Source organism: Triticum urartu, chromosome 1 (assembly GCF_003073215.2).
Source record: "Triticum urartu cultivar G1812 chromosome 1, Tu2.1, whole genome shotgun sequence".
NCBI classification, from domain to species: domain Eukaryota; kingdom Viridiplantae; phylum Streptophyta; class Magnoliopsida; order Poales; family Poaceae; genus Triticum; species Triticum urartu.
The window spans coordinates 517,415,656-517,442,076 of record NC_053022.1 but is presented as its reverse complement, the minus strand read 5'-3'; the positions used below and the strand labels follow the sequence as shown (position 1 = coordinate 517,442,076).

General features: G+C 41.2%; 1 long non-coding RNA gene across 7 annotated transcripts; it reads right to left on the bottom strand.

Moving 5' to 3' along the window:
• Positions 1 to 21,080: 21,080 nt before the first annotated feature.
• On the bottom strand, positions 21,081 to 25,736 carry LOC125524774. 7 transcript variants are annotated; one of them, XR_007290957.1, is made up of 7 exons: positions 24,200 to 25,736; positions 23,916 to 24,121; positions 23,701 to 23,833; positions 23,539 to 23,599; positions 22,774 to 23,388; positions 21,862 to 21,887; positions 21,081 to 21,413 (listed from the first exon to the last, which is right to left on the bottom strand). It is a non-coding gene; the product is annotated as an uncharacterized LOC125524774 (long non-coding RNA). The 7 variants fall into 7 exon arrangements; XR_007290954.1 differs by lacking the exon at positions 21,862 to 21,887 and having other exon boundaries at positions 24,200 to 24,401; positions 25,037 to 25,736; XR_007290955.1 differs by lacking the exon at positions 21,862 to 21,887 and having other exon boundaries at positions 24,200 to 24,282; positions 25,037 to 25,735.
• Positions 25,737 to 26,421: the final 685 nt, after the last annotated feature.

Genomic DNA, 26,421 nt, shown 5'->3' with positions numbered 1-26,421 from the left:
GCATGATCCCGTGATCAACCACTTGGTCACATTGAGCTCATTATGATGATGCATTACCGAGTGGGCCCAGAGATACCTCTCCGTCATACGGAGTGACAAATCCCAGTCTCGATTCGTGCCAACCCAATAGACACTTTCGGAGATACCTGTAGTGTACCTTTATAGTCACCCAGTTACGTTGTGACGTTTGGCACACCCAAAGCACTCCTACGGTATCCGGGAGTTGCATAATCTCATGGTCTAAGGAAATGATACTTGACATTCAGAAAAGCTATAGCAAACGAACTACACGATCTTTGAGCTATGCTTAGGATTGGGTCTTGTCCATCACATCATTCTCCTAATGATGTGATTCCGTTATCAATGACATCCAATGTCCATAGTCAGGAAACCATGACTATCTTTTGATCAACGAGCTAGTCAACTAGAGGCTCACTAGGGACGTGTTGTGGTCTATGTATTCACACATGTATTACGATTTCCGGATAACACAATTATAGCATGAACAATAGACAATTATCATGAACAAAGAAATATAATAATAACAATTTTATTATTACCTCTAGGGTATATTTCCAACATCATCCTCCGTTGTCTCATCGCTGTTGCCTTCTTTGGGTGTGTCCACCATGTATATATCGTATGATGAGGTGGATGTCCAGTGCCCTGTGGGCATTGGTTCCTCTTCGACTCCTGCATTGTCGTCCATACCGTCGATGTCTTCAGAGTCGAAGTCGAGCATGTCGGTTAAGTCATCGACAGTGGCTACTAAGTGGGTGGTGGGTGGGCGGCAAATTTCTTCGTCATCCGCATCCCAATCCTGCCGGACGTAGTTCGGCCAGGCCTCTCCTGACAAGGAGAGAGACCTTAATGAGTTCAGTATGTCGCTAAAGGGCGAGTGCTGAAAAATATCCGCGGAGGTAAACTCCATGATCGGCGCCCAATCGGATTCGACAGGAACGGGCGCAAGCGGTTCGGAGTCCGTGGCCGGAGAAGGATCCGGCAGTTTGGCAACACGGCTCTCGTGAAGGGTAAAGTCGATATTCGGCTCGATCGCCGCTGAGGGTACGGCCTCCATGACGGGGTCCATCCACCCGTCCATGGATGGCGCAACTGGCTTCGAATTGAGGCTCGGAGCGGCTGCCAGTGCAATCTCCTGAATACGGTCCGATGGTAGAGCTAAATCGTACTCATCGTGACCGCGCGGCGCACAAGGCAGGGGCTCGAATCCGTCGAAGATCAAGTCTCCGCGGATATCGGCCATGTAATTTAAGCTTCCAAACCTGACCTGGTGGCCAGGGGCGTAACTTTCGATCTGCTCCAGATGGCCAAGCGAGTTGGCCCGCAGTGCGAAGCCGCCGAACACAAAGATCTGTCTGGGGAGAAAAGTCTCACCTTGGACTACATCGCTATCGATGATCGTAGGAGCCATCAAGCCTAACGGCGACGACACAGAGGAACTCTCAATGAAAGCACCAATGTCGGTGTCAAAACCGGCGGATCTCGGGTAGGGGGTCCCGAACTGTGCGTCTAAGGCGGATGGTAACAGGAGACAGGGAACACAATGTTTTACCCAGGTTCTGGCCCTCTTGATGGAGGTAAAACCCTACGTCCTGCTTGATTTATTCTTGATGATATGAGTATTACAAGAGTTGATCTACCACGAGATCGGAGAGGCTAAACCCTAGAAGCTAGCCTATGGTATGATTGTATGTTGTCCTACGGACTAAAACCCTCCGGTTTATATAGACACCGGATGGGGCTAGGGTTACACAAGGTCGGTTACAAAGGAGGAGATATACATATCCGTATTGCGTAGCTTGCCTTCCACGCCAAGTAGAGTCCCATCCGGACACGAGATCAAGTCTTCAATCTTGTATCTTCATAGTCCAACAGTCCGGCCTAAGGATATAATCCGGCTGTCCGGATACCCCCTAATCTAGGTCTCCCTCGGCATCTCTTGGCGATGGATCACGTCAGCCACGTACTCTGCTGGGACTTGTTACCGGACGCTCTTCTCTGGATCGAGCATCGAGTCGGCTTGGCAGCTTACCTGGAAGTCTTGGGCGCCTCTCAGGGTCAAGATCTTTCTATGGCTGGCCTATCAGGACAGATGTTGGATGGCGGATAGGTTGGCATGTCGTGGCCACCCCAGGCGCCTCTCTGTTTGATGTGCAACCAGGAGCCGGAGACTATGCAGCACCTGCTGGCCGGTTGCTCTTTTTCGCGCCAATTTTAGCACGAGATCCTCTCTTGGTGCCACGTCACAGCCACCCTACCCAACTCGGACTGCGAGTTTCGCGAGTGGTTCTCTGCCTCCATCCACGACTCCCCCACACCACTCTTCGTCGTGGGCTTGCCACTGTCATCATCCTCACTACTTGGAGACTTTGGAAGTACGTAACGACTGCGTGTTCAACGGCGGTAGCCCTTCTGTCATCAGACTCTCCGATTGCATCAAAGAAGACGCCCGCGCTTGGGTGCGCACCAGGGCCAATGGGCTTGGCCAATTGATTGGCGAGACGTAGTGTGTTTCTACTTGGGTTGTGCAGACCCTCTACCTACGCCCTTGTTTATCTCGTTCACACCATCTCTTGTATGCATGTTCTTACGGGATCAACCTTGTAACAATCACATTCTATTCCTTCTACCAATACAATGATACACAAATCTTTTGCATACTCACGAAAAAGAAACTAAAACTTAAAACCCTATGAATTTGAGTTAATTACACCTATGATACACGAACTTGTACGGTGTGTACAAATTCATACAACAACTTGCAAGATGACACAAATTGATCATATAACTTGAGTTTCGGGGACATTTCAGTACAATTCGGTCACTTACCGTTAGTGCTCCGTTACATTCGTCTACATTGCACGCCAGCGTGGCACCAGGCCCACACTCTCCTTTATCATAACGTGGGTCCATCCTGTCAGCCACTGGGAGAAATTAGTTTTAACTAAAAAATGTTCTGACCAGGTGTCGAGCCAGAGACGTCCGCACAAATTCCACCTGTTTGCTGTTAAACAATGATCCAAAGTTATCTATATCCTTTTAGGCTGCGTACGCTGCTTTCTTTTTCATTACTGTATTTTTTTCACTGGTAATGTCCGCTGTTTTTCTCTCTTTTTTTGCCGGTAGTGTACGCTGCTTTCTCAATGCATATATATTTTGGATTCTTTTTAGATACATACGTATGGCATTTGAGAAATGGGCTCCACATAAGTTTTCACATTTTTTTTGATTTTTTTAAAATTTCTAAATATGCTTTCTGATTTTTTTAAAGGCTCCAACAAGCCCGTCAACCACAATTTTTTTTTGTGATATAGGCAGACTGGTAGAGTTAACGGACCATTTGACGGTGAGTAACAGAAATGTATGAAAATGTTTCCAAAACTCAAGTTAGTGGATTAATTTGTGTCATTTTTCAAGTTGTCGTATGAATCTGTACATACCATGCAAGTTTGTGTACTATATGTGTAATTAACTCTGTGAATTTTTGACAGTTTAGCAGACTATGGTGATGATTAGTCAGCGGCAGCTAGTTTTGCAGTCTGTTTACGTCTCAAAGGACAAATGCCCTTACAGAAGCTAGCTATAGACCTTTTCTCTATAGAATGCTGAAAACAAATGAAGGCAAGTCGCTAAAGCATAATCTGCTATATCTAAATAGAAGCCCTCACTAGGTGATTATTTTTGCGTTCTAATGCATCCACGTCACAATATTTTTTTCTAAACCATTCGATTAACCACAGAAGGCTCAGATCTGCAGCCCAAAAGATAATCCAACCGGGCTCCACGCCCCTCCCGATGTCTCCTTCCTCGACCCGTGGAAGCGAAAGCGAAAGCGAACCACTCCAATCGAGACGTCGCCATGGAATCCCTTCTCACAAGGCTGGTCACGCCGAGAAGTGTGGACGAAATCACTATTCTGACCCTTTGAACGAACTTTGTCACAAAATGAACTCGATGTGAAAGTATTTCACGATTTGACCATTTTAGCAACGCCACAGCCCGCGGCGTTTCTGTCCAACATAGAAACGCCGAGGTAGCTAGCGTTTCTGACCAAAGAAGAAACGCCGAGGTAGCTAGCGTTGCGGACCAGATAAGAAACGCCGAAGGCGCTGGCGTTGCAGCCCATCATAGAAACGCCAATGACCATGGCGTTGCTGCCCTTTTTCATGTGCATGTGGAACGTGGATGAATAACCTAATTAATAAGGCTAACTAATTATGACCAAAGAGGGCAGCAACGCCATGGTTCCTTGGCGTTTCTATGATGGTCAGAAACGCCAGCGCCTTCGGCGTTTCTTACCTGGTCCGCAACGCTAGCTACCTCGGCGTTTCTTCTTTGATCAGAAACGCTAGCTACCTCGGCGTTTCTTCTTTGAGCAGAAACGCCGCGGGCTATGGCGTTGCTAAAAGGGTCAGATCGTGAAATACTTTCACGTCGAGTTCATTTTATAACAAAGTTCGTTCAAAGGGTCAGAATAGTGATTTCGTCCGAGAAGTGTCATATATTAGTATCATGCATCTGATACTAGTGTATGATACTACCTTCACAATGCATAGGATCATATTTCGGTATCATAGTGACCTCGTTTATTGTCATGCATGACACATATTAGTACATCATCTAATATGATACGATATATATTGTGATATTCAATCCTCGCTTTTCTCATTTAATTGTGTGTCACCTCAGCAAAATGCCTAGTTGGCATGCATGATACTACCTATGATACTCCCATTGTGACCAGTCTAAGCTCTTCCACATCTCGCTCAGCCCAAGAGATAATCCCACCATCCCGTCTCATTCCCCATCTCGTTCAACCCAAATGACACAAACGCCACTTGGCGGTGGACGCAACAGAGCCCAATCTACTCTAGGGTTTGTGGCCGCCGTTGGGTGTAGAACTGGCGGGTAAGGTGGCGATGGCGGCTCAAGGGTAGGATAATCATTGCCTACTGGCTACGTGCATGTTCCCTGGGACACAACTCCAACCCTGGGGTTGCGTCCCCTCTTTGTGCTAAGGGTCTCCACACACCCTCTTCCTCTTGGCATATGCCGATCCTTTCGTGCTCTCATGAATCCAGTCTTTACAGGTCCAGTTCATTTCTTGGTTGATGCAAACCTCGAATTATATAATTGTTCTAAGATGCTCAAACTTTACATGATTCGACTGTTGTACCGATATGACTATTGAACTGAAATTTCACCCTTAAATTTTAACTGTCCCAATGTTGAACTTCAAATTCACATATTTATCTACGAATGCATACCATGATGAAGAAACGTTGATGCTACTGTTATTTTGTTGCTTACCATATGAAGCTGGATAAAATGCACTCTTACTTTGTTGTTGGCTGCTACAAACTTAACACATGGTGTGTATCCATGACTTTCTATAGTAATAATAATATAACTGAATTTATTTCCATCTTCATTTTACAGATAGAAACTTATAGTTATCTACTAAGTTGATGAATTGAAATCTTTTCCTGCACACATTGCTCCTGCAATCATTAGCGAGAGGGTTGCTCTCATCCTAGGCTAGAATCCATTTGTGCCCTCGACATTGCCTGTGCCAAACAACCATGTCATGTTGTACGTACAAACTTCCTCTTACACTTACAAATAAAACAAAATTAAGTATGAAAACAGGTTCACCTTCCAAGATATCAGTCATATCATCAGAAAAAGCTTCTTAATTGATGACATAAATCCACTTTCAATGCGACTTGCTATAGAGGTGAGCAAGTATTTGATATTCACTAACAAACTGTTTCCTACATGCCAACTTGAACCATGAAACATTTGTAGGCATCCCAAACCAACAAGATGTTGTCCCTTACAGAATTCGACCAGAAAAAATAGCGAGAGGTTTGTTGTCGTCCTTCAAACTAAAGTTGCCATTCAATTTCAAATAAGTGCCTCCAGTATTTTAGTTATAATGTACACTACTTTATAGTTCATCTGCCCTTAGCCAAGCGACCTCCCCGGTTAAATAAGCTGCTCCCAGCGATATATAAAAGACTCAAACAAAGTATTACTGATGGATATGCATACGTATTTAAATCCTTGACCAATGTTTTGCCATAAAATTTTGCTTCACAAGAACTCCGGTACAAAAAGGAAAAAAATAACTTCACTGAAGAGATGTTAACATTATTCTAGCTAGCAAGTAAATCATACCATTCTTCTGTGTATTTATTAAAGAAAAATAAAATACATACATTGATTGGACATTAAGTTATATTTTCACTATTTATCATCAACACCGGTATAAATTATGTTCACCAGTTATGACTATCTACATGTATCACAACTTTCTATCAATCACTCACTTTATATTTCTATCCAGCACTAGAAAAAACAAGAACTCGGGAAACCTTCTAGAACAACCAGAGTAATACCATGAGGAATAATATATATCAAGGTACTATGCAACGCATAAATCTAAAAAATTGACCTAGCAGTTAGGAATTAACCAACTCACCATACTATCCAGGTAAAATACCTTCCTAAAGGTGCTACAAATTTTTCAGCATGTAGGGCAGTGTCATGCTTTGCTACAGAGAAGATACATTAGAGAAGTTCTCATACTTCTATGTATTCTCAGCGGTACAAAACTGCATCTATATCATCATGTGGGGCTACATGTATTTGTGTGAGCTCTGATGATATAATCTGCACATTTTCTGGATATTTTTCTGAAGTTTGTCGTCCTACCATTATGTGAATGTTTGGTTTGATTGTATTGCCAATTATATATGATCTATGTTTGGGTAGTAGATTGTGTTGTTTCATGGACAAGTTATGCCTATGCTAACCATCTTGGATCTCCGTTTTTGTTTGCACAAAAAATGCAGTGTGGTCATGCAAGTTGCCTTAAATTTCTGAACATTTCTTGCTTTGTGATACAAATTTTAAGATAATCTTTGAAGATCTATAGGAATTTGATTTTACATCTGTATATACTTTCTCAAATTGTTCGTTGTTGAAAGAAAATGGTATAACAGGTACGTGAGCGTATTCTGTTTACCCGTCAATTGCATTTGATTTATGTGGCATCATGTGAATATTTGAATTTCTACGTGACATTCTGAAGTGTGAATGCTTTAATTATGTAGGAAATTAATTCTAATCACTTGGAGGATAAGATTATCCACAAATAACTTTTGGATCAATGCCTATTTGTGAAGTCTATCATATTATTTCACTTATTTTCTTCTTCCATACGTTGATGTTACTCCAAAAATCCGCTACAAAGTCCTCCAGTAACTAGCGGGGGCATCATTTAGTTTATATAGGTTTGCAACAGCAACGGGTAACTGCCTTGGCACTAGGGCCGGAACCCTTGTCTATTTCTTTTGATAATGGGCGTTTTATTACTTAAAAGATTTAAGTATTATGCACACGGCCAAACAAGTCCATGTCCAACAGGTAAAAAGTAAAAACCGGCGAAATACAAGTGATCATGTAGAGACTGTATAATGCCTAAGACTAGGTAGGGCCAATCCTAAGATTATGTTGCTATCCATGTCAGCAAAAAATATTCCTCGCCGCATCCTCCAAGCGTGTACGCATCTTCGTAAATAAATGTCAATTCTTCACACATTGTAGAGACGACCATAAACGGAACGTACCAGTACATCTATCGATAACCTGCATAAAGAAAGAAATTTTATCATTAAAAACCTTATCATTTCTACATAGTCAAAACGGCCATATAACGGCAAGCGCTCCCATCCTAAGCAAAATTCTAAACTTGTGATCAATCCCATGTAACCCGTTGTCTGTGTCCGAGCAGACCCACCAAAGACAATCCTCGACCGAATCATGCGAGATTCGCCAGACAAACACCTCCACACACCTTCTAACGATGCTAGACGCACCACTAGGATAAGGCTAGGCGGGGAGAAGTTTATTCCATCTTCAGGGAGCCAACACCGTCTCGTCTTTCTGAGCATGACACAAACCCTAACAAAACTTAAAAAGTGTCTAAAAAATGAAGCCCTCTCGGCCAGGATCCACCGCACCCTCATGGCCCTAAGGCCACAGGAGACGAGGCAGATCGGTGGCACCGCCGCCTGAGGCAAGAACCCTAGTTGCTTGTTCGCTTGGGAGGAGAAAGGAAGGGGATTGGTTTGTGATTTCCATTGGCGGATCTAGCAACGAGAGTTGCGCTTAGGGCTAAGCTAATTTGAGTAATGCATTCTAGTGATTTTCTATATTTTTTGGGTTATTTTCCATACTTTGTATGAAAGAGTTGCAAAAGTCGTTGCTAATAGGCCAAGGGCTATAGCCCTAACTACTCTAGGCATGTCTTCACCATTACTAGCCTCTCTTTAGTATAGCTGGCCCACTTGGTGACTAATGACAAGATTATATAGCAACTAAAGTGCAAAAGCATTTCAGACGTGAGACGGCCAGAAATCGTGAGGATTTTTTTTTAGAAAAGGAGGATTACCCCGGCCTCTGCATCAGAGTGATATGCAACCCCTTTATTAAGCCAAGTGGATGTGAGATGGATGAAAACTAGTTCGATTTTTAGATTTCTGAAATTTTAGAGATTTTACCACGTGCCAGATTGCGATGATGAAAAGAACGCACCAGGTTTTTCACGTTCCTCCAACCTGTCTGCGTGATCGACCGGCTGGCGGACTGGCGTGGTGATGTCTCATCAAGTCAGCATTGTTGGCCACTGCGTGATTCATCCATCGAAACATGGCAAATTTAGGGTGTCCAGTCTTTTCCCTTCCCGAACGGCGCGCTCGCATCGCAGGTGTAGGCTCGTGCCTACGCCTCAGCTACGCTCCGATCGCGTCGGGCTCGGGCCGGGTCATCGCTCATCGCCACTGAAAATGCCGTTCACGTCCGATTTGATGCTTCCTCTGCCTACTACTCCCACGGGAATATATTTTGTAGGAGTAGAAAAGTACTGTAGGTGCCTCGCGGCCCGTCTCGTCTGTGCTGTCCATGTCTCCCACGACCACGAGATCGTCCATGGGTCGATGGCGACCCTTCCCTACCGCGTGTACGGGCGACGGATCTACGCATGCAAATTCGCCGGCCGGCAAAAGCTTGCGCGGCGCGGCCATGCCGCCATCGCCATGCACGACGCATGTTTTCTGGTGCTTGTCGCGACGCCCTTTGCTCCGGTATTCCAAAGCGAAGCACACGAACAGCTTTGCAAAGCAGCATACAGCGGCGTGCGCTGCCGTGCGCGCATGTTCGTGGGAGCCAGCGGCCTGAGCTTTAACGAGATCGAAGCGGGATGGACGGTTACCTCTCGGGTGAAGACGATCGAGGTCGATCTGTCGCTGGGGAACATCTGCAGCAGCACATTCTCGTTAGCGATATATCAGCGGGCCGTGAAGATTGATGCGGCCATGCGTGGCCCGCGCGTCGTGGCCGCTGCTACCGCCAGCGTACGTACGTTGCCCACCGGCACCATTCATGGCTGCGGGAAGGACCGCACGCAGCCCCCACGTCGTCCCTGCTAGGGCGACTTGAGCGGCACCCGAACCCTAGCCGCTGGGGACATGACCTTCCTCCTCCCCTCCCTCCACCGCCGCCAGGGGGCCCCGGCGGGCTAAGCCTGGGGGCCGACTGCACTGGTGGGGGACTCCCTCTCTCTCATGCGTCTTAGGGGTGGTGCACGGCCTCTAAACGTGTGGAGGTGTGGCTGATCCAGTCTTTACGGCGCGACAGCGACTACTGCGGCACGCGGCGACATGGATGCCGAGCTTGCCACGGGCGGCGGCAGCCGCAGATGCAGTGGGCGGCCCGGGTCACGGGCGGTGGCGGTGGCTCTGGTCGGCGGCCGGCTATCCTGCGGCGACGCGCCATCGGGCTTCGGGTCGGCAGCTGTAGCATGGAGGGTCTGGTGGACAGGCTGGCGGCATGCAGACTATGGCCTCCGGTCAGATTTGATTTGGCCGGTGCAGCCGACGATGGTGGTCATCTTCTCTGTCGAAGGTGGTCGGTCTAAAATTGGGTGGTCGGATCTTGAGATCCGTCATCTAGTCTCGGCTGCGTGTCGGGGAGACATAGTTGTCGGTGAAAATCGAGCAGATGGCAGGCAATGCAGGCATTCTGCGTCGTTACCTTGATGAAGGCATCATCGTGTAATTACTGACGACCCACTCGTGCTGTTCCGGGGAAAACCCGGATCTGGTCTTCCAAATCGGACGATGGCGACACTGCGGTGTCATTTTTCTCTTGGAAACATCGTTTGTGGAGCAACGCCGGAAGACAGGGGCAGGAGGCCGAGCGGCTTCGTCTTGCATGAAACTTTGGTGGAGAAGTCAAGTCATGCCTGGCCAACAGGTGCTACGCGGTGTCATGCCTGTTCGGCAGGTGCTACATATGACAGGTCTTTCAGGGACTTCAAATTGTGTCGGCTGATGGTACTTGGCGGCATGGTGCGGCGACCGCGCGTGCTCAGCAGTTTGCACATGGAGGTGGTGCCATTCGATGTCGTGGTGACGTTGATGGATGGCCGAGCTGGTAAAGATAATGATGATCTCTTTTCTGAAGATGGATAAGCCGTTCGATGATGATGACGGCTTCTAAAACGTGTGTATGTGATGTATTTTTTAGGTTTGTTACATCGGCTGTAGGTTCCGATACATTATGCGGATGGATCTCTGCATTATCGAGTTTGTAGGTACGAGCGACAGTTTTGGAAGATTTGATGTATGTTCTTGTCGTACCTTTGTTCAATAATTAATAAAGATGAATGTGATATAGAGTCGGGGTTTTAACCTCCTTTTCCGGAAGAAAACTCGCCCACCGGCACCGCCCGGCCGGCAGTGAGGACGTGGAGAGGCGATGGGGGCAGGCACTTTTGCAGTGCGCTCTTGCCCCGAAGGACATCGAAACGAGCGCATCCAACACAAGGACAAAGGTCGTTACAAAAGCTGCCTAGGTCGTCTGTTCCTTCAAGGCTGCAATTCACATGTTATGTTATGTTATGTTATGTCAAGTTAAGGAGCGCCAAACTCTTTATCCATATGAAATTCATCTGTGTAAGCCCAAGCAACATATCACAGTATATGCAAACAGCAAAAATCAACCAAGAACTTGAGAAACGATATATATACAAACACTGTATTGTGCTGAATAGTTAAGCGAATTTTCATACAAAGAAATGCGATACATTAATCATGATAAGTATCCATGTCGGTTGCTAATACTAGTAGTCCAAACATACACAGCCACGGTGGAGGAGAATCCAGCAGTCGGGCTTCAGAGGGGCATTATGTCTTACTTCGTGGTCAGCTCGGTCATGTAACCCGGCGTGCGGGAGAGGTGGGTGGCGGAGAAGAAGGATATATGTTTTTTCTACTAAATGACCCCTTAATAAGAAACTTAATTCCTTCACCGACCCCTCAAAAAGTCTTATTTCGGAATTTGACCCCGAGATAGATGCCAATTTATTTGGCGTTTTTAATACACGTAATAACGCCTAATTATTTTGCGCCGTCAAATCCGTGCTAGAAGTCAATCTGACGTGTCAAAAGTCAATGACAGCAAATCTGTGTTGGAAGTCAATCTTAGAATGAATACAAGCCAATTTATTTGGCGGCATTGGCTTTTGACACATCAGATTGACTTCCAACACGGATTTGGCGGCGCCAAATAATTAGGTGTTATTATGTGCATTAAAACGCCAAATAAATTGACGTCTATCTCGCGGGCCAAATTCTGAAATAAGATATTTCTTTTGGGTCAGTGAAGTGATTTAGTTTCTTGAGGGGTCATTTAGTAAAAATAATATAAGGAACAAACATGTATTTGTGTTCTTCGCAATCTATTAGTGGTGCATGACACAATCAACATTATATGTTGGTCCAATACACCTTTCATAACCGGGGTGAGACTAAACTTTCCGCACATCCTTATCATGCATGAATGGATCATATGGGCCTCTAGGATTTTTTTTAAGAACTACTAGAATCAGTAAAATGGGCTAAAAGCCCAATGACTCCAACATATTGTATGTTTTGTAATAGATTATATTTGTGTATATGTGTTCCAAACGTTGCTATCACACAAATTATAGAGCATGCATGGGTTGGTCAATTGTTTAACAGACCAGAGACATGTGTGAAAATGAAAATAATCAATGAACAAAGAAAATAACTAAGAATTAATAGAGTGCAGAAAGTTTGACAAGGGCACTTGTGTTGTAAATTCGCGCGAGGGGCTCCTTTTGGATCTGAACTGAATGAGAACAAACCGCTTATCGACACCTCATTCATAGAACCATTTATTTGATATTTATATCAACGATCTACAAAATCTACAAGAATATTTGTTAAACATATACGATCAAAGGCTACAATTGTTAAAGGATGGCTAATTTGGGTGTGAATAAATACAAATACATTGGTGTATCCAAGAGCATAAATTGTGGATGGGTGGGGTTTTTATGGGTTCCATTCTATGTCTACAAGTGAATCAACTTGCATTGATAGGTTTGTCAAGAAGCTATGTCGCAAACTTCTTTTTATAAATAACTAAGCAAACTTGCTCCAGCTACAAAATAGATTTCATTTTAGTGCACTCATAGACACTAAAATTTTACAATTACATATAGTTTATTCATATTTATAGCATAGTTATGTAGTTTAAGTATTGTTACTCCATATTTATAGCACATTGATGTATTTTTGTTTTGCTTTATTTGAGACCAAAATATACATTATTTTTATGTGAACTATCTACTTAGAGAGATTAAAATTGGACATCCTAGGAGCTCTCTCAGGTCATTGGCATGAAGAGTTGTCCGATTTTATATTTTGGTCGTCGCTGCCCATTGGATGCGGATTTCTAAGCAAAATTGTCCCTATTGGCTTGGATGCGGATGTCGCTCGTCATCCGATTAGCATCAGGAGCCGTCCCATTTTTAGTGTTTTGATTAATTGGGCTATATGTGTTGTTCTATCTAGAAAGCCCAACCATGAAAGCAACTTATTTGAGAAGATCACACCATAGACCAAAACCCAACCGTGGAAGCAACTTAAGTGAGCAACCATACCATAAAATGATGGAATCCAAATGCAAGCAATGCAATAAAAACAGCGCAGCCGAGCTCACATGTGAACATTGGAACAACAAGCTCAAGAGAAAGTTCAACATATCTAGAATGTAACATATAAGCTCAAAATTTACTGACAAATATATACATATTAGCTTATGCCAATTCTAAAACAAAGGAAAATTCCTCTATATTTGCTTCAACCTCTAACATTATAGTGTAAAGCGGAGTGGCGTGGCAACGCGCGCTATCACTTATCTGTAAATTTATAATCACACGAAATTAATTGAAAAGGTCGCTTTCCATTTTTTATAGTTTTTGTAGATCCTTGTTGTTTCCCTTTGGTTTGTTTCCCTAGCGGCATTGACGAGGTGGTGACAACGATGGTATTCCAGAACAAGCTGCCGGATTTGAAGTCTGATCCGGCACCGACAAAAGGCCTATGTGGGTAAGTGCTAACGGATTTGAAGTGGGGTGCTTCCATGGCAGCGGGCACAACCCGTGTGAGGTGGGGGCTCAATTTGGTTGATGTCCTCTCCTTTGTATGCGTATTGGAGTCGTTGATTAGATGGGCTACCAAATTCTCCTGGTGATGGAGGAAGTTGTACAACGGAAGGTCCTCATATAGGCTCATGGAAAGGGAGTCCCTATTTGACAGATTCTACGCCACATGGGTAGCATTTCTCACAGGGCAACCGTAGCATTAACAAGGTGCGGGAGTAAATAACATCGAACTATGTAAATGCCCACTCTCCTAAAGCAAAAAGAAAGAATGAAAGATGGTGCAGACCTCCTAGGGGTTTTGTTAAATTAAACGTGGATGCTTCTTTTGATCATGATCAGCTAAGAGGCACAACGGGTGCTGTTATCAAAGATGACAAAGGAAACTTCATAGTAGGTGATAACTGGAGGATTCAGTACTGTGCGGATGCCCTCACGGCAGAGGCGGTAGCACTCAGATTTGGTTTACTGTTGGCACAAAAGACGGGCTGCAATCGTCTAATCATCAATTCTGATAATATGGAGGTCATCGACACAATGAAGAACGGAGGACAGTCTGCGGGACCGGCTGCTGCAATTTTTGAGGATTGTTTTTTTATGGCATGTGATTTTCCTCAAACCAGTTTTGAACATTGTAACAGGGAAGCAAATAAAGTAGCTCATGAGCTTGCTAGATTAGCAAAAGGTTTCATGACTAGGGATTGGATAGAGGAGCCCATCGAAGCTCTTGTAACTCTCTTGATAGACGATGTAACAATTATTTCTAATTAATAAAGTTTCAAGTTTGTTTTTCAAAAAAAAAAACAAGGTGCAGGAGCAACTTTGGGAGATCGACACTGTAGCAAACAGTGACCATGTAGTGATGCGGCACTGTAGTGAATAGACATGGTGGCGTTTATTCCAAATCAGTTTGAACTCTTTTTTTGAAAATTCTAAGCATTTTCTAAAAGCGCAAACATTTTTTTATTTCTAGAAATTTGAAATTTCCGAATATTTTAAATTTTCAAACATTTTCTAATTTATGAATAAATTTTGAAATTTTCGAAGATTTTTAGGAACATTCTGAACATTGGCTAATTTGCTGAGCAAATTTTGGAATTCCTGAAAAAATATTAAAATTACAAATAAATCTTGAAATTTTAGGACATTTTCAAAAATTAAAAAAAATAGGAAAACCATATAATAAACGGACCGGAACCTTCTTGAACGTTTCGCTGGCTCTGTTAGCTTGCTTATGAGTTCAGCCGACTATTTGAGCAAAGAGCGTCAAATTGGAAACACATCATAGAATAGCACCTAAAACATGTAACTTGCATAGCTATGGGCCAGCCCAATTACCAAACCATGTCTATGGGCAGCCCAATTACCAACCCATGGCCCACATGCGACCTGTATAAATTACTGATTTGTTGCCTATAAGAGAAATAAGATATTATCATTTATTCATGGAGAGTTAATAGAGAATTGTAGAAGCCACGTGTTAAGATGCGAGATGGAAACATATAAAATATGTGTATGCGCATGTACGTGGAGGTGCAGGTTCGATGGAATTCCATACACGCATATCGCTCGACAACCCGAATCAACATACACCTCAACATTGGTGGGCCAGCCCAGGCGCAAGAAAAATTAAGATCGATTATTTCCTTTTAATAACTGGGGACCTACTTGTCTTAGGCTTCTCTATATATATAGCTATCATTCATCAGTTTTAGACTCGGGCTTTTTGTTTAGACATTGTTTAGCATTGATAAAATTCGCATCTGCGAGACGTGTAGGACTACCACCTTGTTCAAATCCTCTATGAAGAACCCCCACATTTATAGTTCACATTACATTACTACAGTTCTCGTAGGTTCTTTGGATGTCTGCAAGAACTCGTAGCTCGTAGTTCAGGTTGATCTTGCCTCCAACAATAAATAGTCATCAGATATTAGTATAGCGATGACCGACGCGTGTGCGCATTCCAAAATCTAACTTTGATCATAATTAAACCATTAATCTATATTTGATGAGTCTAGTTTAGTGTCAAATTTGAAAGCTACTTTCGAATACGAATCCAATTGTATAATTTTCCTCACATATAGTCAGCATTTGACCAGTCTAATTTATGGTCAATTTGGATTTCATTGCAATCGAGGGAGTAAGAAACTTTTAATTTTGACAATAAACTAGATTTTGAAGAAACAAAGAAAAATGTTTACGAATTAAAACAATGCTCATAAATTTTTTAAAAATCATGAATTTAGAGTTCACTGTTTACAAAAAAAATCATTCTCCTATTTAAAAATATCCATGTTTCTACAAAATGTTTATCAATAGTTAAGAAATATCATGACTATTTAAAATATTGATAAAGTATAAGAAAAAGTGAAAAAATATAAGACACAAATTAAAATAATGTTCACTATTTATAATTAAAAATATCCTTTGTTTTTTCAAATAGCCTATTTTAAAATAAATCATGATTTTATAATTAATCAGTGATTTAAATTCATGTATTGTGAAAATATAACTAGTTATCACCTCACAAACGCTAAAAGAAAAAAAAGGCGTTAAACTACTAAATATTTTCATGAAATTTCAAATTCTTCAACAAGCTCTTCAAGAATTATATGTTCATTAATTTTAGGAGGTATAAATTACGTTTACTCGGACTATCTTGATTGTCCGCTAGTTTTAATTTAAATATATATTACGGGTATAGAGAAAGGAAAATACTGACATATGAGTCACCGTAGGCGCCTCGTCGTCCGCGGAAACGTTTCCTCGGTCGCTGAAAGCGCATCGAGCCGAAAGGCACTCACATATATATCCCAAAATAAATAGCGAGCACTCAGGATATTGAACCCGCCTGGGGTTGAGCGGATGGACCACTGTCCACTAACCATCCTCAACCACAGGTTGGTTCTAGTGAGACTGAGAATTTGAGATATTAAGGATGCGCGGTTTTTTCCGGACACAAGAGAGCTGCACGCCCTATGACATCGACTACGCTGAAACGAACCCAATCGCGACCTATGGGCACAGGCCCACGTTGGGCGAAGGCCCACTGAGCCCTAAATATTGTTTTCGTTGGTGTATTCCTCGCGACTACCTCTTTTATTTTCCCGTTTTTGAATTCCATTTTTTAGTTTTGTTTACACTTCACACACATATCCTAACACATATATAGTTAACAATATTAGTTTCATAATGTTTTCAGACAATGTCATCATGCATTTGAAAAATGTGGTATAGAGCTTGTTATACGATTGTTGACCATACAGCATTAAAAATAATAATGAACATATTTGATCATCACGTATTATGAACTAACTATATACTGCTGCATTCAATAGAAATGCATGTAGAAAAGTGGTATTTTCAAAAAATTTAAACACGCATTTGGAAATAGTAAAATGTGTATAGAGAAAGTGTGGACCATCCATTAAAATAATGAATTGTTTTTATCATTCGTATATTAAAATGTGAATACTGGTATAATCGGATGAACAAATGTTGAACACGTCTTTAAAAGTTAATAAAGTGTTTAGAAATGGATTTAAATGTGTAGGGAAAATAAATTCGATATCACTCTGTTTGCAAATTCAAAAAAAATGAGTTCATAAATCTTGAACTTTTTCTGGAATCGTGGGGATAAGAAGCTGCTTTAGTTGCCCGAACTCCGCGAATCACGTACCCGGCGATAGACCCACACATTACCGCAATACCTTGTCAGTCTCGTTACCGCAGTTCGACATAGCGCAAATACACGAGCCATACCTTACGTCAAGTTAGCGTTAGCTAGATGCTTGGCCGAGGTAATCACCTGCTTTGACTTAAAGGGTGCAGATATGGAAGGATCCCAAAACGGTGCTCTACACCCACACTCTTTTGCCAGGCCGAATGCACAGCCCACCAGTTGCATTAACACACAAGTCATCATTTATGTCAAGTTGCCATCCCGCTTTAGACCGATGGGAGTCGATAGTCTTGCATTAAGCGACGTTGGACAAACGGATCACCCAGAAGCGTCCTCTACAGACCGGACTTCACTCTTCACTGCCCCAGGCCTTGAGTCATAATGATGATGACCTGCCACAACATTACACCGCGCTAGGGTAGCCCCAGGGATACCTACTAATACACCATGCAGTTCACATGACAAATTTACGTCAGACGTATGGCCTATTAGAGCATAGCCGAGTATATCCTTGCAAATACCGCGACTCAGAAAGGATCTTTCGCTGTTAACTGGCATTGCGCGTATGTGCTGTTCACACTGGCTCGGCCCAAAAACACACCTAATGAAGAAATAGTGGCGAAAAAGGGCTGTCACGTGTTTGTGAACGAAACTAAGGGCCTGCAACCCACTGAATCATGAGGTAAAAGAGCTAGTTTCTCCACCGTTTTTATGTTTCTCTTTATTTTTCGCGGATATCACTGGCGGGTTTGTTATCGGCTTTGGGCTCATCCTCTTTTTACAGAGTTCTTTCTACTGGCATTTTATTTTTCATTCTCACTTAGGTTTGTAGGAGTTCCATTTCCTCTTTGAGTTTTTACACATTTCTTTTGCGCATCATTCTTCATTATCTGTTGCTACTTCATTCTACAATCTGTTGTGAGTAATCATTCAACAATAGTTTTCTGATACATGTTTGATCATTTTCCACAGAGCAGTAAGTTTACGATATTTCAAATATCAGGCACTCAACATATTTATCTATAACGAGATATTTCAAAACTTTAAAATCTCTGATTAACATATCTTTCAAATATTCATGATTAAGGTTTTTTTGAAATACATTTGGTCATCAATTTTATCTATACAATTTCAGAAAATATTTACGGAATAAACTGCTACTAAATTTCCAAATACAGATTAAATTTTCCTAATTATGGTCCAATATTTTTTCTATGGCACATTTAACATTTTCAAATGCACAAATTAAGCGTGCTGTAAGTGAAAAATATATTAAATTTTTTAGACATGGACAACTTTTTTTAAACACTTGAACATTTTTAAAATACTTGCTCAATAGGTCCTCAAAATTTATTAAATTAACCCCTTTGTACTGTACAAATAGCATAGAAAATTCAGTACATATTTTGACACATACATGATCACAGCATATGTTTCTATACCATTATTAAAAATATACTTGATTATCATTTTTTCACTTTACATAAGTCAAAGCATTTTTTTCTAAGTATCATACTTTAAACATCTACATTCATATACTAGCTTTCACCTTAAATATCTCAAGCAGCACTTGTTCAGACTTATTCTTTATCAATACTTAAATACTCAAACATTTTTTTTAATCTACCGACTACACATCCAATAGTTTCAACATACATCATATGTGTATTATAATACCTTATTATAGACTAACTCTGTTGCGATCAACGAACATTTTCTCTATAGGCCACAACAAGTAAAGGCCTTTTATCTAACAAATGCTTGTACCGAACAACCACTATATTTAAATATGTTTGTTACTAGTCAAGATTCGATTATTTTTGAGACAATGATTAGTTTATAATAGGACCATGTATTTGGAAGTAGATCCGAGAAACAAAATAATAATAACAAAAAAACCAATTAAAAAATGAAATAAAAACAAAAACGGAGGGATTGTCGTCTCCCATGGACAATACCAACGTACCGCTATCATAGACCGAGGGAGAGTTTTCAGTACCTCGTCTACGTGAATGTGAAGGATATAAGGCAGCGGACGAGCCATAGCTTAATAGTACGCTTGGGAGCTCCTGTGTGAAGGATTTTTACGTCACATTGCCACCAAAGCTAGGCACAGGTGCCGAGCTCAGTCCTTAGTCTCAGTCTTGCATCTTATCTTGACATATATGCACAATCTCATAGTTGTATATCATTTGTAAGTGACATACTAATCATTGACAAGAGACAGGCCACTGTATCGCCAGAGTGCACTCGAATATCATTTAAAATTCTCAGAATTTTTAAAATTTTCAATTTCCAATTGTTTAAAAACACATATATTCTTTAGTGAAAATGAAAAGAATATTATACATAACGCCATACAATTTTTTGAAAAACTTGGATTTTTTTGAAACATTTTATGAAAAACGCGAACATTTTTTTGGAAAACACATGAATGCTTTTGAATTTCTAGAAAAAACTCGTAAATGATCAAAACTAGTTAAATTTTCCAAATAATTTTTAATGCAAATGGGTTTTTCAGAATTTCGAAAAAGGAAAAAATAACCAGTGAAATAATTAATGGGAAAACGAAAAAAAATCGGTCTGACTTTATGAAGCCTTCTGAATGGTTCTAAAACCAGGAACAAAGCATACTTAAACAGGACACCCCACTTAATTTCACGTGCTCCTTTCCATGGGATTGGCGTCACTTTGCCGCCATGGCCGCAAATAGGAATTGGTGGAACTTCCCATCTGACCGGTGTGCTGACACGGAAAGGCATAACACCAGTGGGTTGTTGAAGAGTGTTGCTGCCCAGTAATAGGTTCAGACCATTGTGCCTTTTTATTGTGTTGTAGTATGGCCCATGCATTATCAGAAATTGGCCATACACTCAGACATCCCACTCACGATAGTCATTAATGTAAGTATATATGTACTAGGATGGTTTATTCACATCAACACCAAATTTTCTATTGGCACCTATCTCAAGAAAAGACACTAAAACTATTCCTTAAGGAATCTGTCATTTATCTACACATATCTTATATTAGTTTTATTGACATCCGTTTTAAATTTCGAAACAGGAGAGGGATTTTGTTACAACACGAGATCCATACGGTCTATTTATCAATTGCAAACTATCTTATTCAGTATTTCAGCGCCGTGATTGATACTCAAATTCAGCCAATATTTTACTTTCTAATAACTCAAATCTGCGGATAATTTCTATTCACTGAAAGGTTAACAAATTCAGATCATTGTTTACAATTTCACAAATCACATGTATTTTCTAAAAAAATTGAACCTTTTTAAATTTCCTGAACAAATATTTTTTGATTTCATTAACTTTTTTCTAAAAATTGGCAAACACTTTTTGAATACTCAAATGATTTCTGAAAATGACGTAGAACCTGTGCATTCATGATTTTTTTTTCAATTTCATATTTTTTATTTCACAAATATATTTTCTTAAATATGACCATTTATAGTTTATGGAATATTTTAAAATTTAACGATATCTTTTTAAAACTTAATTAATAAAAGAAAAGAGTTAAAACAAAAATAAAACCAGGCGCACTGCTCATCTTGCATCGTACTTGGCCAGCCCAAAGCCACGCGGTGCGGGGTGGGCGTTTGGATGTAGGCAACGCCCAACGCGCTGGAGATCCTATTCCCCGCTTAGATAGCGAACTAGGAAACATGCCCGTGCGTTGCAACGGGAGAAACAATCCACCCACATGACCATATAATTTTTGAACGCATGACACAATATCCTATCAACTCAGATGAAATCAAAAGATAAAATGAGCAAAGCTAGAGGATTAACATACATCTCCAGTAACAATATTAATTGTGCAAAGCAAAAAAGGATAGCTATGTATCAATAGATTTAGCTTGATGCCACATCAATTCACATGTTTGAAGTTTGATCCTCAAATTGACCAATCTCGAAAATATTTTGTTGTTGAATAAATATGAACCAAAGGAATCAAACATATAAAATAATTCTAACTAATTAAGAATCTACAATTGACACATAATCGTGGTGCTAATAGCAGAATGACCATTTTCTTAAACAAATTTTAGAACCAAAGATTAATGGGAAACTTCTGGCTTCTGAGATAATGGAACTCGGTCTTCTCATACTGCTCAAGTACATCCTTACCTTCTCATTTAGGACCTGAAAGCTGAAAAGAAGCAAAAAAGAAAGTCAAACTTATGGTCACTGGAAACATTTACAATGTAAACCAAAAATATAGTGTTCCCACGACTACCTTATTAGAGAACCTGTATATATTTGAAGGTGTGTCTAGAAGGCAATTAATTAAGTCCAACTGATGGATAGCGTTTTTATCAGAAAAGTGATTTTTTTCAGTCATCAACTGATAAAAAATGCATCCTATGCTCCCAATGGAAGGTAAATGTCGCATTTTGGAGGAAACGACATTCCAAACATGTTAAGAAACATGAATATAAGCAAAATCCGGGAAATTATTAAAGATGATTTTACTCTTCTTGGAAGCAAGATAAGTTCGTTCGAATGTAGTCGAAGTCATTTATTGTCCAACATTATAGTATTACTAACATGTCTACACTGCTAACTAAAATGCTAACTAAGTGGCAACTATTCTCTACCTTGCAGTTGTGTTTTCTGGAGCTCACTGATGACGAAGGAACAACACATGTGACAGAAGAAGTAGGGGGAGGGAGTTTAGTATTATACAGGATAAGCATTCGAAAAACAGTATTTGATGCAAATACACAAGAGATTGGGATCTACAATGTTTAAAGATGGTAATTCCAAAAGGAGTAAGAATTCTCCTTGAAACCAGAAGCATATGTACAAAATAAGAACTACACAGATTTTCCATGGTCAACCATTGAGAAGTTTAACGCATGACAAAACTCCAATACATCTACAGAAGATCTCCATTGATCACGGGGAGGCACAACCAACGTATTGCTAAATGATAATATGCATTAAATAAAAGTTGGTAGAATATGATTTTGGTTTCACATCCATCTTCTGTAAAGCAGCGGCCCCTGCCATCAAATGCTGATGGGGAGACTCTGACCTGTGAATGTCCATTACTTTCTTCCTTGATAGCTACACAAAATGTGTAACAAATGAATAGGGGCAAGTTCTACAGCAAGACAAACCAACACGAACATCTAGCCTACAACCATGTTAGGAAACAGAGAAATATAGCTACTGAAACATATTATTATTTTCAGTCAACTTACATATATAGGGTGTAGTTTTTTCCCCACCCCATCTTTACTAAAATGAAGCCAACAGAAATAAGTTCAGGTGGTGAATGAACAACAGCCACACACATCAGGAAGCTACCTACATACAGACCAAAAATACCAGCCGCACTTCGCTAGCTGCTAAGCACCGGTACACAAGATTTATCTCATCACTGATTTGAAAATTTATGCTTCCAGTCAGTGATATTGCTCGACAGGATCTTTGCTCGGTCCGAACCAATAAATGGAGGTGCCAAGCTAAATGGGATTTAACATAAAAGTAAAACAACGTCGTACCTCAGAATCAGTGACCAAAGACCGTAAGCCAAATGGAGATGGAGTAGCACCAATACCCAGAAAATCTACAAATCCACTGCTTTGATCTGAAGGTACTTTCTAATTTTTAGAAGTCGAAATCACATGAAAAGTCACCTGAAAAGGAGCATCATAGGAACTTATAGCGAAAGCTGAAGGCATGGCAATTCTGGGCAGCATTCATAGTGCTGTTGGAACAACATGTGAGTGCAAGCATGATACTGAAGGTGCTATGCCATTGCATCTATTTTATAAAATGTGCAAAGCTAATTAACCTTGAAAGATCCACTTGTTGAGTTCATCCTCTACATATCTATACACGCAATTTATTCAGGTAAATTCCATTTTCTTTAACACTGAAAGAATCATAAAAATTGATTGACTTAAATGCAATATCACAATAAAATGGATCTGATGAGAAAGAGGAAGGTGGATTGCTTTGCTTATCTGACAAAGACGGGCGATAAACCCTGCGTCGGCGCGTTGAGCATGGCCTTGTGTAAGCTGGCAACGCGGATCTGCGTTCCCACACCCACGTACAAGTCGGAGCTGTCCCGTCGTGTCGCCGGTGGGGCTTCAATAGACGACGTCGTCAGCCTGCTCATAAGAATGATTTCTATCAAGTCATGAGCAATTGTCAAGTGGATTTCAAAGTTCAGTTTGTATATAAAATCTTCTGTAACGTATACTGAATTGAAGTTCAGCTCAGATATAGCGAAAGGAGGCTGCGACTCGGTGTACAAATACCTTAAACCTTGGGCGATGTCGATGGCTATTTTCATTCATCTGAGCCAAGAGAATTGGGCCGCTTCCCCATATAAAGGACGAAAACAAATGAGATCAAATCTACAACACACAGAAAATGCAAATATTTAGTCTGTCCTAATGAAATTGAAGAGATAGACTTACAGTGTGGGTGCTCGTACAGGGTCCCATTTGATTTTTACTCAAAGATTAACATCCTCGAGAATGGGTCACTCTCTCTGCAATAACCCAGAAACTTTGCTATGTTCTCATGATTCAACCTTGCCAGATCAATAACCTACAATGTTCATCCCATTTTATTTATTTATTATTTGAGTTAAAAGGTGTTTCTGAGTCGCAATTTTAGACAAACGAACTACCTTGTTTTGGTAAAAGAGCTCATGCTGGCTAGTCCAATGACCTTCAAAGGCGCATAATGACATGACAGAAACCTCAGGTCCATCCTTCATTGTTTCTTTGTAGACTATAGTCTCCAGAGTTGAGCCAATTATGTTGCTAAAATCCTAACACACTACTTCAAGTTCCTAGTGACTCAACTCTGGCAAACTTTTCAGCATATCAGAATCTGAGGAAAGCATGAACAAATTAGCAACAATGTATGTTAGACAAAATAATCAATTTATTTTATATAGTTAATACCAACCAATCAGTACTGTTATCTCGTTGCTCCAACTTTTTGATCTACTCCATGATGATATTCTTATAGAAGGCTTTAGATTGAAGCTTCTGGAGGCAGTAACAACACTAGTGATCACAAAAACAAGAAGGAGAACACCGGTTGCAATTTCCAAAACAATAAGCCAAGTCGGTTGCTGCACTTTTTCATCCTTATGCTCAGAAGTATTCTGTTTTCATTGAAAAATCATTCACTTTTCTTCTGATTGCATAAACTGAAGGTTCGGTTTTTAGTCACACTGTCCCAAGACACACCTCAACTTGTATCTTCAAATTCGAGCTTAGCATAGCAAGTGAGAATTGTCTAAAAGTGTAAGACATACACGTGATCCAAGTCAACCAATCTAGGCATGGTAAAGTCTAGAAAGATGACTCACTACCTTACAGTGTTATCAATTGATGGAAAATTGGCACAGCTTCTAGGATAATCCTGCTAGTACAACTGTAACAGTTACAATAATAATCTTGGTTTTTTCATTTGAATAAAAGAACACAAACCATCATGAGGCCCCTATGGAATCAGCACAACCATGATTCTGGTCTCTTCTTTTTGCGTGGACCATGATTTTGATCTGCTATAAGATTTATCCTTAAGTTCATATATTCAGAGTTCAGACGTCGCCAGTGGAAAAACTCCAAGCAAAACCATGTATGCGTGAAAGAAATATCAACAGTTAGCATTATCTAGATAATCATGGGAAGAACATATAGAAGTTAATAAAGTCCCAAAGGAATCAATCAAGCGTGGGGAATTTACATGGTTGCTAGCTAGCTAGCATGGTCTATTAGCCAATGGAACACGTACCGGAGGATTCAATTAGGCATGATGTAGTGTAGTTTTGTGCACATCTGGTTGGCTTCCTTCATCGTTGTTGCCGGCTAGTACGTGTGCATCTGGTCAGCTTGCTTCTTCGTAGTTCTACACCAGTACCTTGCTCTGAAGTCGATTTGAGTTTCACTCGCTCCTCCCTGATCCTCCCGAGGAGAGGCGCTCCTCACGCGCACCAGTGCCCTCGCACCGCTGCACCCCTGCCGCACCCTTCCATCTTCCTCGTCCTTCTTCTCCTACCTCTCCTCCACCCTGGATCCTCCTCTGTCTCTCTTCTCTACCAGAAAAATCGAATCACCGCCATGACCTTGGAGCTCTCCCTGCCAGCCATGGAGGCCCGCCTCCACTTGCATGGACTTCGCGCCGCCGCGCCGGATCTCTCCTTCTCCCGCGCCCGCTGGATCCCGCCGCCGCCGTTTTGCATCGAGCAGACGCATCGTCCCCAGCCTGTCGAGCCGCCGCGTTGACCTGATCCAGAAGCTGCGCTCGAGCGCCGCGGCGGGGGTGGCGAGCAGGAAGAGGTGTGGACGGGGCGGCGGGCGGGTTGACGTCGGCGGGGGCGGCGGGTGGGTTGAGGTCGGCCGCGGCGGCGAGTGGTGCGGCGGCAGCTAGGGTTGGCTCGGCCTAGGCAGAGGCCAGGGTCGAGGCGATGCGAGGAGGCAGACGCGTACGGGTATTTTTTCTGCGAACCGTTTTTCGTGGCAGCTTAATAATGGATTGCGGGTTGAATACACGAAACCACAGGGGCTTTTATGCAAAAGTACTAATGACGGACGGCAGAAGCGATAGCCGCTTTATTAGTAGGTAAAGATAAAGATTAATTGCTCCTGGTCCTCTGATAGGACGGTCAATTCTGGGTTTTTCGCCACTATCTTTTTACTTCTTTTGTTTTTTCTTCTGAGTATTTTTCTTTTCTTTTTCGTTCTCTTTTTTCCTTTTTATTTTGGTTTCTTATTTTTTTATAGTTCACAAACTTTTTGTTGAAATTCATAAAATTAAAATAAAGTCATGAACAATTTTTCAATTTATTGTTTTTATGAAAATCTTCCAAACAATACAAATTCGTGAAAAACATTGAGTTTGAGGATAAATTTTTAATACTTGAATATGTTATTTTCAAACTCGCGTACATATTTTTGAAAGTTATGAATTTGTTTTTCAAAATCATGATCATTTGTGGAAATAAAAAAAGAGAAGGTCATAAAAATTTTCTAAACACGCGGCCTTTAAAAATTGGTTAAAGTTTTTCGAACTAACATTTTTTTTGAAAAATATGAACGGTTTTTGAAGTGACGAATATTTCTTAAACTTCCTGAATTTTTTTATTAAATCCATGAACATTTTTTTAAATGTAACATTTT